Source organism: Podarcis filfolensis (genome assembly GCF_964270895.1).
Source record: "Podarcis filfolensis genome assembly, chromosome: 6".
NCBI classification, from domain to species: domain Eukaryota; kingdom Metazoa; phylum Chordata; class Lepidosauria; order Squamata; family Lacertidae; genus Podarcis; species Podarcis filfolensis.
In genome coordinates this window covers 5,365,089-5,379,837 of record NC_139609.1, presented here as the reverse complement: position 1 = coordinate 5,379,837, position 14,749 = coordinate 5,365,089, and the positions used below count along the sequence as shown (strand labels likewise).

The 14,749-nt window shown below is 43.2% G+C and overlaps 1 protein-coding gene across 11 annotated transcripts in view; it reads right to left on the bottom strand.

Moving 5' to 3' along the window:
* The window catches only part of RASAL2 (RAS protein activator like 2), a 221,868-nt gene that overhangs the window by 103,469 nt on the left and 103,650 nt on the right, over positions 1-14,749 (bottom strand). The gene's annotated exons all lie outside the window — the stretch shown is intronic.

Sequence of the window (14,749 nt, the reverse complement as noted above, 5' to 3'; positions counted from 1 at the left end):
CAGCAGTTGGAGAAGTGTGGAATATTATTACCATAATTGCATCCTGTCATTTCTCCAAAGAGCTCAGTTATGCTACTGTGGCCCCATAACAATCCTACGAAGGAAGTTAAAACTGCTGAAGAGAACAACTATCCCATTCAGGCACAGAAGTACTTATGCAGCTCAAAATGGTGGTAGGCTCCCTTTGCTCACGGTTGGTTTTTTTTAAGGTCTTTGTGCTCTCTCTCATTCAAGTTCACTTCTCCCCTCTTTTGTTTTTAATCCAATTCATAAAGCTTTTGACAAGATTTGCAGCTGCTGGCACTGCAGCTTCCCAGACTAGAATAAAATGTGCATTTTAAAACATTGTATGAAATGTCCATCTATCCCAATCTCTTTGCAGCATCCGTGATATAGCTATAAAAGGTGAGCCTTAAGGACATAATCAAAGGTTATATATTACATTGGTTTGATGAAAGGAACCTATTTGCAGTTTTCTCTGCATATCCTACAGGCAGGGAAAGGTATAAACTCCCTTTGCTCTCTTGCTTGAAATACAGGGTACTTTGAAATGTGCCTTATTAAAAGTATGGCGGGCTACAGCGCATACAATGGTTCAAGAGTGCGAGATGCCTTTCCCAAGGCCTTGATCTGAGATTCACAGCTTTTTGTTAAGGTATCCCCAAAGCGTAGAATGAAAAGAACCATTATTCCCATTTCCAATGCATCCTGACCCCAAAGCCAACCTTGAAAGTAAGTCTGCAGAAGTTTTGAGACCATTAAATATTTTACTAGCCACTTGTCTGCCAGTCATGGCTGGTGATGTGCCATGCTGAGAGTTATGGGGCAGGAGGAAGATGCCACTGCTGGGGTGGACGGGACGTGGGGGACACAATCCCCTTAAGTTGATGGCACGGGAGGCAAAGGGATGCTGCTGCCTGGCTAAGAGCACCTTGAGCCTTCTGCAAGTAAGGGGACTCTTCTCCCAACAGCTACCAGCAGCAGTTTCCCTCCATGTGACGGCACTGGGACCTTCTACCCCGGTCCTGGAGGCAATTTTTGCTCAGCACAGTCAACCAAGCAAGAGCCCGTTTCCAACTGCATCCTAAGGTGTACCAAACAACAACACATCTATCAACAATACAACTATTTCACACACCCCAACAGCATTTGCCTCAATTTTTGGCTCAATTTAACTTTAAACATAAATTATTATCTTCATTTTGAAGCCCCTTCCCAGGTTCATTACTATACCAATACTTTATATTGTTTTATTGGTACCATAAGAGGAAAAGTTATTATTATTATTCAAAAATAATCTAAGTACAACCACAATGGCTGCTGATTAGATGTTTAGCTACGCCATGTTGAATGTTATCTGCTAACTCTGTTCTGTCCTGTTTCCCCTTTGTTTTTCTTTAAACCAATTCATGAACCAAGAACTTAAACATTTATGTTTCTTTTCAGGAAGTGATGTCCCAAGTGAGCTGCTGATATAATCTATAGCAATCCATATTCTTGTACACATTCCAAATATAAAAAGAGTAATTGTCAGGGTAAAGGTGTTGGTATTTTTTAAAAATAAAAACTATCCTCTAATCATGGTGGAACAAGTTTCCAGCTCATGTTTAAGCTGTTTCATAATTAAGGACATGCTTGAGCTTTTATGTTTCCAAAGCATGTTAACCAAATCCTTAGGGCTGCAGCAGGATCTCAAAATCCAATAAAAACCACCTTGCTTCAGTAACTTTTTAAAACGTCTGATGCTTAGAGGCGCTACAAAGATTAATTAGTGTGTGTCAGGATATCACTCAAGCCACTGAGTAGGATTACCAAATATATGAACATACGAAACTGCTTTCCGCTGAGTGAACACCGTGGGTCTAACTAGCAGGATTTTGCATGCTCTCAGGTAGAGGCCTTTCTCAGCACTGCTACCTGAAACCTATTTAACTGGGAATGCTAACGAATGATCCTGGTACCTTCTGAATATGTGCTCTACCACTGAACTATGACCCAACTCCATAAAGAAAGATGGTTTAAGGCTGCAACTCCACTCACAACTGACCATGAATGAATCTAACCAATGTCTGTAGGACTTACATCTGTGTAAAACTGTGTAAAACTATGAAACCTATGCTGATGCCATGCTGAGTCAATTCATTACCACTGGGCAACAAAGAGTCTTCCACAAAAATCAAGCACATTCATGATGCAGCCTTCCAATTGGTTGAGTTCAGGACAGCTCATTGGAAGTTTGCAGACCACAATAGGGTCACGCTTTGGTTTTGCAACCCCTAATCAGCTAAAGGTGATCTTTACTTGCCACTGCACAGTGGCAATTTACAAGCCTGTTACATGGGTTTGTTTCCTAATATGAAGATAGCTAACATGTTCTGCCTTGCTTTCTCCAACGAAAGACTCAAATTGTTCGTCAAATTGTTTTAATTTTAGGCCGATTTAATCAACCTTATTTAAACCAGTGGCAGTTTAAACCACCTGAAAGTTCATAGGCAGTCAGATCCACCAGCTGGATCCGTTCCCCTGCCTCGTCCACTCTTTCCTAACATCCATCAATCAAAGGACTGTTTTGATTAGTCCCATTTGCCATTGGATCTTTTGGCTAAATCAATTAGATTTAATAAACGTGCATATTGCCAGGGCTGGGAAATGGATTCCTGTTTGAGGCACTGAACTATCAGGTAACTTACAGGTAAAGGTACTACTCCTTGTTATAAGGTCATCTTTAACATTTTCTTATTCATTTCATACTACATACAATTGCCAAAAGACTCTTTAAAATAGAAGTGCACGACTGACTCTTGACCCATCAATTAAAATTTGCCCCTGATGTAATCAACTAGAACATCAGTTGATCAACCAATCAATTAAAATATTTAACCTTAGTTAAACTCAATTTAGTTAAACAGCACACTTGGCTAGTATGAAGATTTAAGAAGAAAATCTGAAAAACAAGGTCATCTGCATGAGACAGGATCTATTTTAGCAACAAGTATCTATTAAAATAAATCAGATGTAGGGCACTGCCTACTTTCATCAGCAAGGCATCAACTTGTTCTATCCCCAAATCTATGGGTAGGGAAATTAGGAGGGGTCGCTCTCTGGAAATGGGGTGTTAATCCTTTTGTCCTGCATTTACTTATGAGAAAAGGAACAAGCCACCTGTTCAAATGACAAAAACTTAAAAACCTTTCTAAAGAGATTTATTTCGTGTGGGATGGTAAATGCTTTTCTAAGAATAAAAATGCAGGGATTATGGACCCAGTGTACTGAGAGTTAAGATTATGTGTCTATACTCCAGTTAATCCTTGCTCTACAGGGATTTACGTTTTAAACAGATAAATTTGTTCTAGGGCCAAACTTGGCATTAGGTGCACAGGACCTGGAGCCGTGATTCTTAATTTCAACTGCACAGATTTTAAAGGGAGAAAGTTATCCATCTCTATGTAATATAATATGGGGGGTGGCAAGGTCCTCGGAGGTTACACACCGTTACAGATGCAATTCGGGGAACTGGTTGGAATACCCTGATTCCCATATGAAGCATCCCTGCTCAGTTCCTCCTCACACTATTACTCAGTGCTGTAATCTCTACTGTACCTGTTGCATTTTGCAAGAGCCTCCCCTTCACTGATTTAAAAGCCAATGAAGTTTTGTTCTTTTGTTTAAAGATGAATGAAAAACTGTAACTGTTCTACAATACAATATCATCAGTTTAAAAAGTAACTCAGTATATGAAACAGCATACATATGACAGGTCAGACCTACTGCTGGCGTCCGGAAACAAGACCATTTACCTAGATGTTAAATTATAGTTTTAGAATTTCAGTATCTCATTTCAGATATTTGTGACTCAAGGCAAATTCACACAATACATTTAAAGCACATTCAACACACATTTAAAGCATGTGATTTTTCCTAAAGAATTCTGGGAACTGTAGTTTGTTTAAAGAGCTAGGAATTGTAGCTCTGTTAGGGAAAAGCAATAGTTCCCGGGATTCTTTCAAGGAAGACATGTGCTTTAAATGTATGATGTGTTCCATAGGCCACAACATTCTCAGCTTATGGCACAGATCTAAACCGAATACTTGAAAATCATCAATCACTCTCCCCGAGTAACTCTGAGAATTACAGTTTTTGGATAAAGTAGGGATTCTCACGATCATCCTTTAATAGTTAACAAAAGCTAGAAGTTTTGTCTCTCCATGCTAACAAGAAATCAGAAAAGTAACATAGAAAAAACTAACTTGAATCGTCTGACTTATCAGGCACCTTAACCTACAGCTCCTACCTATCTTCCAAATAGACCCCCAATGTGAAAGATTGAGATAATTTGATAACTCCATCTGTTTCACTGGAACTGCTTCAAAAGTTTTCCCTTCTCCCATCCAAAATAGATGTATTCTGCTGACTTAACCCAACTGGTGCATTGCAGATTCTTTGAATAACCGAGGTTCACAGCTGATACCTCATCAGATAAAGGGGGCTCAATCCTGCTCAAGGAGAAGTCTGAGCCCTCTAGCAGTCAATCATTTTAAGACTTAACTGCACTACACAACTAAAGAGGTCATTATCCTAGTGCACCAACACGTAAAATCTATTATTCATCCATAGCATTAATAAGCATAAAGTATTTATTATTAATCTCTCCTGGAATGAATAAGTAGAATAACTGAGTTTCAACTGTTCCAGGTACACAGCACCTTGAACTTCAGAAATACTGGCGACTAATCTATTACTAGGCATCTTTTAGGTTACTGTTCTCTCGTCTAGTTTTTACCTGGAGATGCGTGAACTGTTGGCTTCATTCGTGCAATCATCTCTCCAGCCAGGAGAGCTCAGCAGCAGCTTGCAGAAAGTGATTTTGGGCATACATTCCAAGACACAGGCACCGGAGTATTACTTAATCAGTCATTTTTTGTTGCTGTCTCTTCTTCCAAGAACTGAAAAGATTCTTTCCCTTAGCAGCCAGGCAGAATTTCTATATAGCTGACTGGTCACCTGATAGCAAAGCAAAGCAGTATGGATCTAGCAGCTCAGCAAGACAATGACTCAGTTTTATCCTCTCTCCCTTGGACAGCAAAATTCACAGAAATTGGATTTACATTCAGTGTGCAAAGACAGAAAGCAGCAGCTAAGTTTTTTAGGTTGTAAGGGAAGTGATCCATTAAACATCCTGAAAACAGAATGTGCCTTAATGTATAGGTTTAAAATACTACATATCATGCTTCCCCCTTTTTAAATGTGAGAGATCACGCCCATGTTCATGGATCATGTCTAGTTGTGTCCTCAAAGATGTACAGCAACTCCTGAAGTTGGGATCTTTGTGACATGTTTCTTTAAGCCCTTGTTCAAACTCATCTGATATTGACAAGCTGGAACATGTGCAGAGGAGGGCAACCAAGATGATCAAGGTTCTGGAAACCAAGCTTTATGAGTAGTGGTTGAGGGAGTTGGATATTGCTTAGCTTGGTAAAGAGGAGACTGGGAAGAGATATGATAGCCACCTTCAAATATCTAAAGGGCTCTCACATGGGTAGGACCCAAACCAATGGCTTCAAATTACAAGAAATGAGACTCCAACTAACCAGGAAGACCTTTCTGACAGTAAGAGCCGTTCAGCAGTGGAACAGACTCGAACAAGAGGTGATGGACCCTCCTTCCTTGGAGGTTTCAAGCAGAGGTTGGATAGCTGTCTGTCATGGATGATCTAGCTGAGATTCCTGCATTACAATTCCAAGATTCTTCCACTGCAGTCTTCATTGCCTTGGTTTTTAATAAAATTGAATATGGATTTAATTGTGATTGCTAATAATTAATCATTAACACAAGCTTGGTCTTATCAGTATTGGCCCTAGAAGACGTTCCAAAGCTGAAAATGGGCCTCTGTTGTTGAGAATGTCCACTGCCAACATGATACCCACAGACAAACATATGCCTGCAGAAGCCTTCCCTTATCTCTATTGAATTTAAACTAGAATTAAGCATTTCTTTTCTACAGCCTCTGTTTTATACTGCATTCATCTAGGGAAGCTTCAATACCAAGCACTATTCATAGGACGCTTTGCCACTTCCTCTCCTTCTGTAAAAAATTTTTTAAAATGTGCACAACAGCTAGTACCTCTATTCCAACAAGAAAGATCTAGTACTGTGATGATCTTGACAGGAAGAGACACATTAAGTGCTAATATCTCATCTCCCACTCACCAAGCTTCCAATTTACTACCAAGTACAGTGGGGCCCCGCAAGACGAATGCCTCGCTAAACGAAAAACCCGCAAGACGAAAGGGTTTTCCGATTTTTAGCGGCTTCACAAGGCGAATTTCCCTATGGGCTTGCTTCACAAGACGAAAGCCCATAGGGAAATCTCCGGGGATAGCGGGGAAGCGCAGCGCGCCTTCTCCTCTGTTCCCGGACCTGTCCTGAAGGCTTGCGGTGGGAGGTCCGGGAACAGAGGAGAAGGCGCGCAGCATTCTGAATGTTGGCGGTGGGGAGGAAAGCCCTCCTCCCACCGCAAGCCTTCATGACAAGCGCAGCGCTTCTCCTCTGTTCCCGGACCTGTCTTGAAGACTTGCGGTGGGAGGAAGGTTTTCCTCCCCACCGCCAACATTCAGAAGGCTGTTCTGAAGGCTGGCGGTGGGGAGAAAAGTCCTGGTCTGAAGGCGGTCTCCATAGGAACGCATTAATTGATTTTCAATGCATTCCTATGGGAAACCGTGCTTTGCAAGATGAAAAACTCGCAAGAAGAAAAAACTTGCGGAACGAATTAATTTCGTCTTGCGAGGCACCACTGTACTAGCTTCATAACTTGTTTGCAATTCATTAGGATGAAATCACTTTAAGTCCAGGAAAGATAGACCATGGGGGGTGGGGGTGGGGGGGGGAGAAGTGGCAAGCCCAATGTCTCCCCCTCAGTACTCATTGCAGAATCCACCTCCTCAGGAAGCTCAGGAAGATACATGACTTATGCCAGCAGATCTGTACATTAACAACATCCAGATAAGTCCCAAACTTCAAGCATACTCACATCAACATGAGGGACAGCTGCTCCCTTATTCCAAGGGCATCCTTCTATAGAAAGGAAGTGACTTTTCAATTCTATGCTTGTGGGATGAGGGAGAAACGGATTGTTCAATCAGCTTCCATGATTACATTCTCAAATTTGAGGGCTTCTCTTACAGTCAGGGCCAAAACAGGACATTTTGCCACTTGAGGCAAGACAGACCAGCCACTATCACCTCTCTGCACACCAGCTCCTGCTTGTGAAGCCATGTCACTCTGAAGAAGAAAGGGCTTTTCCTCAGAGTGAAGAATTATGGGCAGTCTTTGAGAGTGCCTGGGAACTGCCACCTTTGCAGTGACAAATATTGGTCAGTTTTGCTATAATAAACTATGGAGCTCTCCCATGGCATCAACAATGCGAGGAAGGACCCTTCGCTCTTGCTATGGCAGACAGATGGCAGCAACACTTCTAGAAGCCTAGCAACCGGTTGCTGCTTGGCGAGTAGCAGTGGAAGAGGCAGAAGGCAGCCCATCAGCTAGGTAGCCAGCTGGTCAAACAGAAGCAGGCTGGTCCTCAGGCAGGAGGAAATGGCATGGAAGGTGATCTACCACTGCTTTCCATCCATCGGCTAGGCAAGGTGTTCCCTTTGTCTAATGGGTGGGCCCATTCTGTTCATAGTCAGGTGGGGAATCTTCATGACTGCCTCTAGGGTCCTTAAAGGTAAAGGGACCCCTGACCAATAGGTAAGTTGCGGACGACTCTGGGGTTGCGGAGCTCATCTCGCTTTATTGGCCGAGGGAGCCGGCGTACAGCTTCCGAGCCATGTGGCCAGCATGACTAAGCTGCTTCTGAACCAGAGCAGCGCACGGAAACGCCGTTTACCTTCCCGTCGGAGTGGTACCTATTTATCTACTTGCACTTTGACGTGCTTTCGAACTGCTAGGTTGGCAGGAGCAGGGACTGAGCAATGGGAGCTCACCCCGTAGCAGGGATTCGAACCGCCGACCTTCTGATAGGCAAGTCCTAGGTCCTTAGGTAAGCGCAAATCAACAAGAAATCACATGCACATAATCACTCCTGATACCTTAACTGGAGCAACTGAGAAACGGGAGGGAAGGATGCAGAGTGTGAATAATTTGTTTCTCCGAATGAAATCCCCCTCTGTCTCTGTTAGATGTTAAGGGCTCTTGAACAGCCAACTTATAACAGAGATGTGGATGCAAGGGCAAAACAATACAGTGGAACCTTGGTTCTCAAACCTAATCCGTTCTGAAAGTCTGTTCCAAAACCAAAGCGTTCCAAAACCAAGGCGCGCTTTCCCATAGAAAGTAATGCAAAACGGATCAATCCGTTCCAGACTTTTAAAAACAACCCCTAAAACAGCAATTTAACATGAATTTTACTATCTAACAAGACCATTGATCCATAAAATGAAAGCAATAATTGATGTACAGTAATATAAAATAAATGAAACAGTATTGTAGACGATAAAAATTAAAGTAATTTTTTCTTCTTCCCTGCACTGATGATAGTCATTGTTTGGATGGGGGGCTTTTATCCATTTCCGCAGTCACTCACTCAATCAATCAATCAGTAGCTGAACTAGGATCCACACAGTCACAAAAACAAATTAACTGAAAAAGCCTCAAAACAAAAAACGCAAAATAACAAAAACAAAAGCACCAAATATAAGCTCCAAATATCACCTCAGAACACTGCAATTGGAAACGGAAGGCTTTAATTACAATGGGGGGGACACAAAATAGCAGCGCAACAGGAAACAAGGGGACACAAAATGGAGCACATTCGGCTTCTGAAAAAAAGTTTGAAAACCGGAACACCTACTTCTGGTTTTGCAGCGTTCAGGTTCCAAGGTGTTTGTGAACTAAGCTGTTCAAAAACCGAGGAACCACTGTACTTTATAGGGCAAAAGAAGCTATTCAACCTTATGGCAGGGCAGCAGACAACAAGGCATCACTGAAGACAAAGTCACAAGTACATATTTTACCATCAGAAGGGGTGGCCCAAGACTCAGACATCCAAATAGCATTATCAATCTACTAGAAATACCTCCTGTGTAAGCCTAATCGAAATAAATGAGAGCCTTCCAACTGTATGACTGGATACAACCATGGATACTCGATTCATTTGCTAAACTCCCATCATCCATAGCTAACAGGACCAGTGGTCAGGGATAGTGGGAATTGTAGTCCCAAAACAGCTGGAGGGCCAAGTTCAGCCATGCCTGAGCTAAAGGGTTACTTTGGGTGGGGGGAAATCACCATTTTGGATTACGAAAGCAGACTTGAGATCCGTAAACCAAAATAATAAAAATCATTCATTATCAATAAGAAACAAGTAAAAAAACATCTCTAACCAAAGAAAATATCTCTATATGGAGTGTGAGAACCTAGTATTCATTCATTTTTTAATAATAATAATAATAATAATAATAATAATAATAATAATAATAAATTATTTTAAATAAATTATTTTAAAAACAACAACAAATCTTAAGGCACTTAGAAGATTCCCAGTGCCTGTTCTCACTCCCCTTGCCTTTTGCTAGAGCTGATAGTCCCTAGTGAACAAACACTAAAATCTGGCATATGCAAAGATGCAGAAAAAGTAAACTTCTCAACAGGTCATGGTCATTAATTTCTCTTCCCAAGGACTCATTTCAGGCCTGACTTTCCCTCATTTGCAACAATTACAGCTTTCCAAAACACAAGGGAATCCCCCAAACCATGTTTTGCCTTCTTTCCAATTAGAGAGAGAAGCAACAGCAGGCTTTGTTGTTACTAATTACAGCTTCAGCACCGCACAGTATTTCTTTCCTGGTAACCAAAGCCATTATTAGGGAGATATTTCCCCTAAGCTGCACTTTCAATAGATTCTGGGGGATAACTACACCACCCAGAAACCCTATAGATTTTCAAAAACAGAATACTCAGAATATGAAGGCCTTGTAAATGATGTACTAAAAAGACTAGTTCAAAAAGGCTATTAATTTACTGTGGAAATCAGTGCATTAGGAAGTATCCTTTTTTAAAAAGGCCCACACTTTCCCACCTCAAGACACACACACAAGGAGCCCCCAGTGGCTTTGCTGTTAAAACCAGAAAGTTTTTGGTTTGAGCCCATTCGGGGGCGGCTGTGAGCAGGATTCCTGGACTGCAGTGGGGTTGGACTAGATGACCCTTGGGTCCCTTTCTACAATTCTATGATTCTAAGGTGGTTTGCAACAGATACTGATCGAGTTCCTCATAATGTACAACAGGATTAAAAACCAAAACCTTTCCACATGGAGAACAAGTTCAAAAAGTGTAACAAGATCCCCCCCACCCAAGAGGACCAGAGAACTATATTGATTACCAGAATACAGTGGTACCTTGGGTTAAGTACTTAATTCGTTTCGGAGGTCCGTTCTTAACCTGAAACTGTTCTTAACCTGAAGCACCACTTTAGCTAATGGGGCCTCCTGCTGCCACTGCGCTGCCAGAGCACGATTTCTGCTCTCATCCTGAAGCAAAGTTCTTAACCCGAGGTACTATTTCTGGGTTAGCGGAGTCCGTAACCTGAAGTGTCTGTAACCTGAAGCATATGTAACCTGAGGTACCACTGTATCAGAATGTCCCAGATCCTTGTCCCTTGAAATCAGAAATGTAATTAAAATAATGAGGGACAGCTGAAAGGGTGATGAACACAGAGGCCCCAGTCGTAACTATGATGTGCAATAATTACCTACAAATGAAGCAAACGCAAACTGTTTGCAATTTGGTAATTTTCCCGATTATGGTCATGGATTAAATATAGGGGTCCGAGTGTGCATTTGCTGCATAGGTTTATATATTGTGATCAGTTATTGAGATGGATCAACGGAAAGGGTTCTAGCTTAGCCTTTCTGCTTCCTTTTCTTTCTAGGTTCAGAGACATTTTGTTCATTCTGGTAGAGCATTCTAACATGCAACCCATTCGCCCCATATGCTGACTGAAGGGTTACAGTCTCACAAAGGCCACACCGGGGCTTTTATGAACTGCCACACTCACGTCTAAACAGGGGTTTTGAATCCAGGACTCCAAATAAACAACTTGGCCATTGAACTACATGGGATAATGTATATAATAAATCTAGCTCAAGATCCCTAAGCAGTAAGTTCGGCCACCACCCTTCATAAAATATAATAAGACAATTATATAGACTGCATGTGCACACATACGGAGGTGGCGCTGGAAATTCTGCATTACAGTTTCTATCCTAGCAATTTGGTCTATCCTCTTGTGCTTTCAGCATTTGGTGTCCATTCCAAAGCTATTTTGGGTGCAGCTGTTGCTGTTAGCACATGCTGCTGGCTGCCATCTGTTTCTCCTTTTCACTTCAGTCACGTCCAGCTCCAACGCTCTCCTTCCCCGGGATCAGCTCTCATTGTCATCTTTAAGGGGGACACTTAAGTATTCAGCTCACTGCGAAGCATGCCCTTCAAACAAGGAGATTCTCCCAAAAAAGCAATCCTAAACTAACTAAACTATCGGAAAAACAGTGAGCATAATTCCAAGCTATGTATTTCGGCCATCATTCACGATCTTTTATTTTCCAGAGATGTGTTCTTTCCATCCTTGCACTGTCGCAGTGCTGCCTACAAAATCTAGTCCCTTTAAAATATCTGATATACAGTGGTACCTCGGTTTAAGAACAGTCCTGTTATTGTGCAAGTTACTTGTTCTTTTTCATTAAGCCACGATCCCATGGTGGCCATTTTCTGGTGGTGTCCACAATAGGTTCCCCCTACAAATTTCTAAGAAAGTTGGTGAGCCCCAATATAGTCCATATGAAATATGCTGCAGAAAATATGGACTATCCCGTCATGCCAGCGGGCTTTCCCCCACTTTGGTTGCACATGTTAACAAAATGGGCAAGGAGGTTAAAGTTCTTAGGACGGCATTCATTCAGCCTCCAGGCTGGTTACATTGCCCTTGGAATCCATGGGCTATAGAAATATAAATGTCTCCTGATATGCTTTGGCTACAATTCACCCTGAGAACAATGGCTGCCCACCCTCCATTTCAATCAACTAATTTGTGAGGTAGAAGAGGTAGAATCAAATGCCCTTGAATCCTAATTTCATTTCTCAGTTTAGCAATGTGTCTCGCTTGTTAATTGTTGTAAAGGTAAAGGTACCCCTGCCCGTACTGGCCAGTCGTGTCCGACTTTAGGGTTGTGCGCCCATCTCACTTAAGAGGCCGGGGGCCAGCGCTGTCCGGAGACACTTCCGGGTCACGTGGCCAGCATGACGAAGCTGCTCTGGCGAGCCAGCACCAGCACAGCACACGGAAACGCCGTTTACCTTCCCGCTATAAAGCGGTCCCTATTTATCTACTTGCACTTAGGGGTGCTTTTGAACTGCTAGGTGGGCAGGAGCTGGGACCGAAAGACGGGAGCTCACCCCGCTGCAGGGATTCGAACCGCCATTTCCTATCTCCTTTAAAAGCCAAGACAGCATTTCTTTCTCCTAACAATACCTACTTACGTCTCTGCAAAGGCTCCGAGATCAGCACCTTGTCGAGAAACACAAGGCAGGTGCTTCAGAAATAGTGTAATTATGAGTGTAACTGCAAAATGCTAATCACTAAGCCACAAGTACAGTTTGCTAGCCACATAATTTGCTGATTAAAGATGGAAGAGCAAAACTGACAAACAACCTCTGATGCATTCTTCCCGTCAACAGGAAGTCACTAATATGTATGCTGCTGCCAAAAGATCAGAGTGTCCTTTAAATATATATATTTGAGCTCTTTTCAAGTGAGTCACTCAGTGATGTCATTTCAGCAAAGTACACTCAGAAAGAGAAACAAAGAGTCCTCGTGTGAGAAGCCAGAGGCAGACCATACAGGTATGGCATATATAACCTGTATCTGTCAGGTTAAACCTGTGGGTTTAACCGCAGAGCCATGGGTTTGCTGATCGGAAGGTCGGCGGTTCGAATCCCCGCGACGGGGTGAGCTCCCGTTGCTCGGTCCCTGCTCCTGCCAACCTAGCAGTTCGAAAGCACGTCAAAGTGCAAGTAGATAAATAGGTACCGCTCCGACAGGAAGGTAAACGGCGTTTCCGTGCGCTGCTCTGGTTCGCCAGAAGCGGCTTAGTCATGCTGGCCACATGACCCGGCTCCCTCGGCCAATAAAGCGAGATGAGCGCCGCAACCCCAGAGTCGGTCACGACTGGACCTAATGGTCAGGGGTCCCTTTACCTTTACCTGTCAGCTAACAGGTGAGAGGCCTTCCTTAGGTGACCAGCCTCCAAGGGCCAAACATGACACAATGGACGATGCCTAAGTCCCTGCCTGTTGACACAGCCAGTGGTGGCATCTGATATTTAGACTCAAAAAGTGTGCCCTCCTCTGCCATTATATTCGGGTACTTCTCACGCCAGCCCAGCTTATATCTTGCTTTGGACAAGTGTATCACTGAGGAGAAAAGTACCCAAAGCAATAGGGTGTGGCAAGGTATGGCACAGGAGGGGGCAGGTTTGTTGCTTTATTTATTTAACAACTGACTCTTGTCTTTGGTGTGTCTGTGGTTAAACCACAGAGCCTAGGACTTGCTGATCAGAAGGTCGGTGGTTCGAATCCCTGCGACGGGGTGAGCTCCAGTTGCTTGGTCCCTGCTCCTGCCAGCCTAGCAGTTCGAAAGCAAGTCAAAGTGCAAGTAGATAAATAGGTACCGCTCCGGCGGGAAGGTAAATGGCGTTTCCGTGCGCTGCTCTGGTTCGCCAGAAGCGGCTTAGTCATGCTGGCCACATGACCCGGAAGCTGTACGCCGGCTCCCTCGGCCAATAAAGTGAGATGAGCGCGCAACCCCAGAGTCGGTCACGACTGGACCCAATGGTCACGGGTCCCTTTACCTTTACCTTTTTTACCTTTTCTTTCAGTGCATGCTTCCGGGATACATCTCCCCTCACCCAGGCACAAAACGTGCTGCTAAAAAACAGAGGTCTGCTCACTCTGTACATAAATGAGACAAACATGGGAACAAACAAATGCAACTGCCCCCCCCCGCCCCCCCAACCACTGTGTTCTATTTGGCCCTTGTCTGTAGGCAATGAATGAACACAGGCATGAGAATGAAGAAGCCAGCCATGACCGCTTCCATTATGTCAAGTTTGGCTCACCAATGATAAAACAGGGTTTATGTATTTATAGGACCGCCTCTCCTGGTATGCCCTGCAGAGGACCTTAAGGTCCATGAATAATCATAGTTTAGAGGTCCCGGGCTCTAAGGAAGTCATATTATCCTCCACCAGGGCCAGGGCCTTTTCAGTGATGGCTCCGACCTGGTGGAATGTTCTGTCCCATGAGACCAGGGCCCTGCAGAATTTAACTTCCTTCCGCAGGGCCTGTAAGACAAGAACTATTCCACCTGGCTTACAATTTGAACATAGCCTGATCTTTTATTCCCCTTCCTTCCATCCCCCTCCCCTTTTTATGAAGATTACCCGCTCTGGGATCCCACAGCTAATTCTCCCCCTGGTCTCCTCGCTGGCCCAAATTGGACTAATTTAGCCAGCTAGCCTTGGTGATCATCTAATGTTTATTGGATGGATTTTGCCCCTAAATTGACTTTTGAATTCTGAATTTATGATTCACATTTTATATTGTATTTTATGCTGTTTTTTGTTGCATCAATTAAGTGTTTTAAATTTGTTGTTAGCCGCCCTGAGCCCAGTTTTCTGAACCGGGAAGGGCAGGGTAT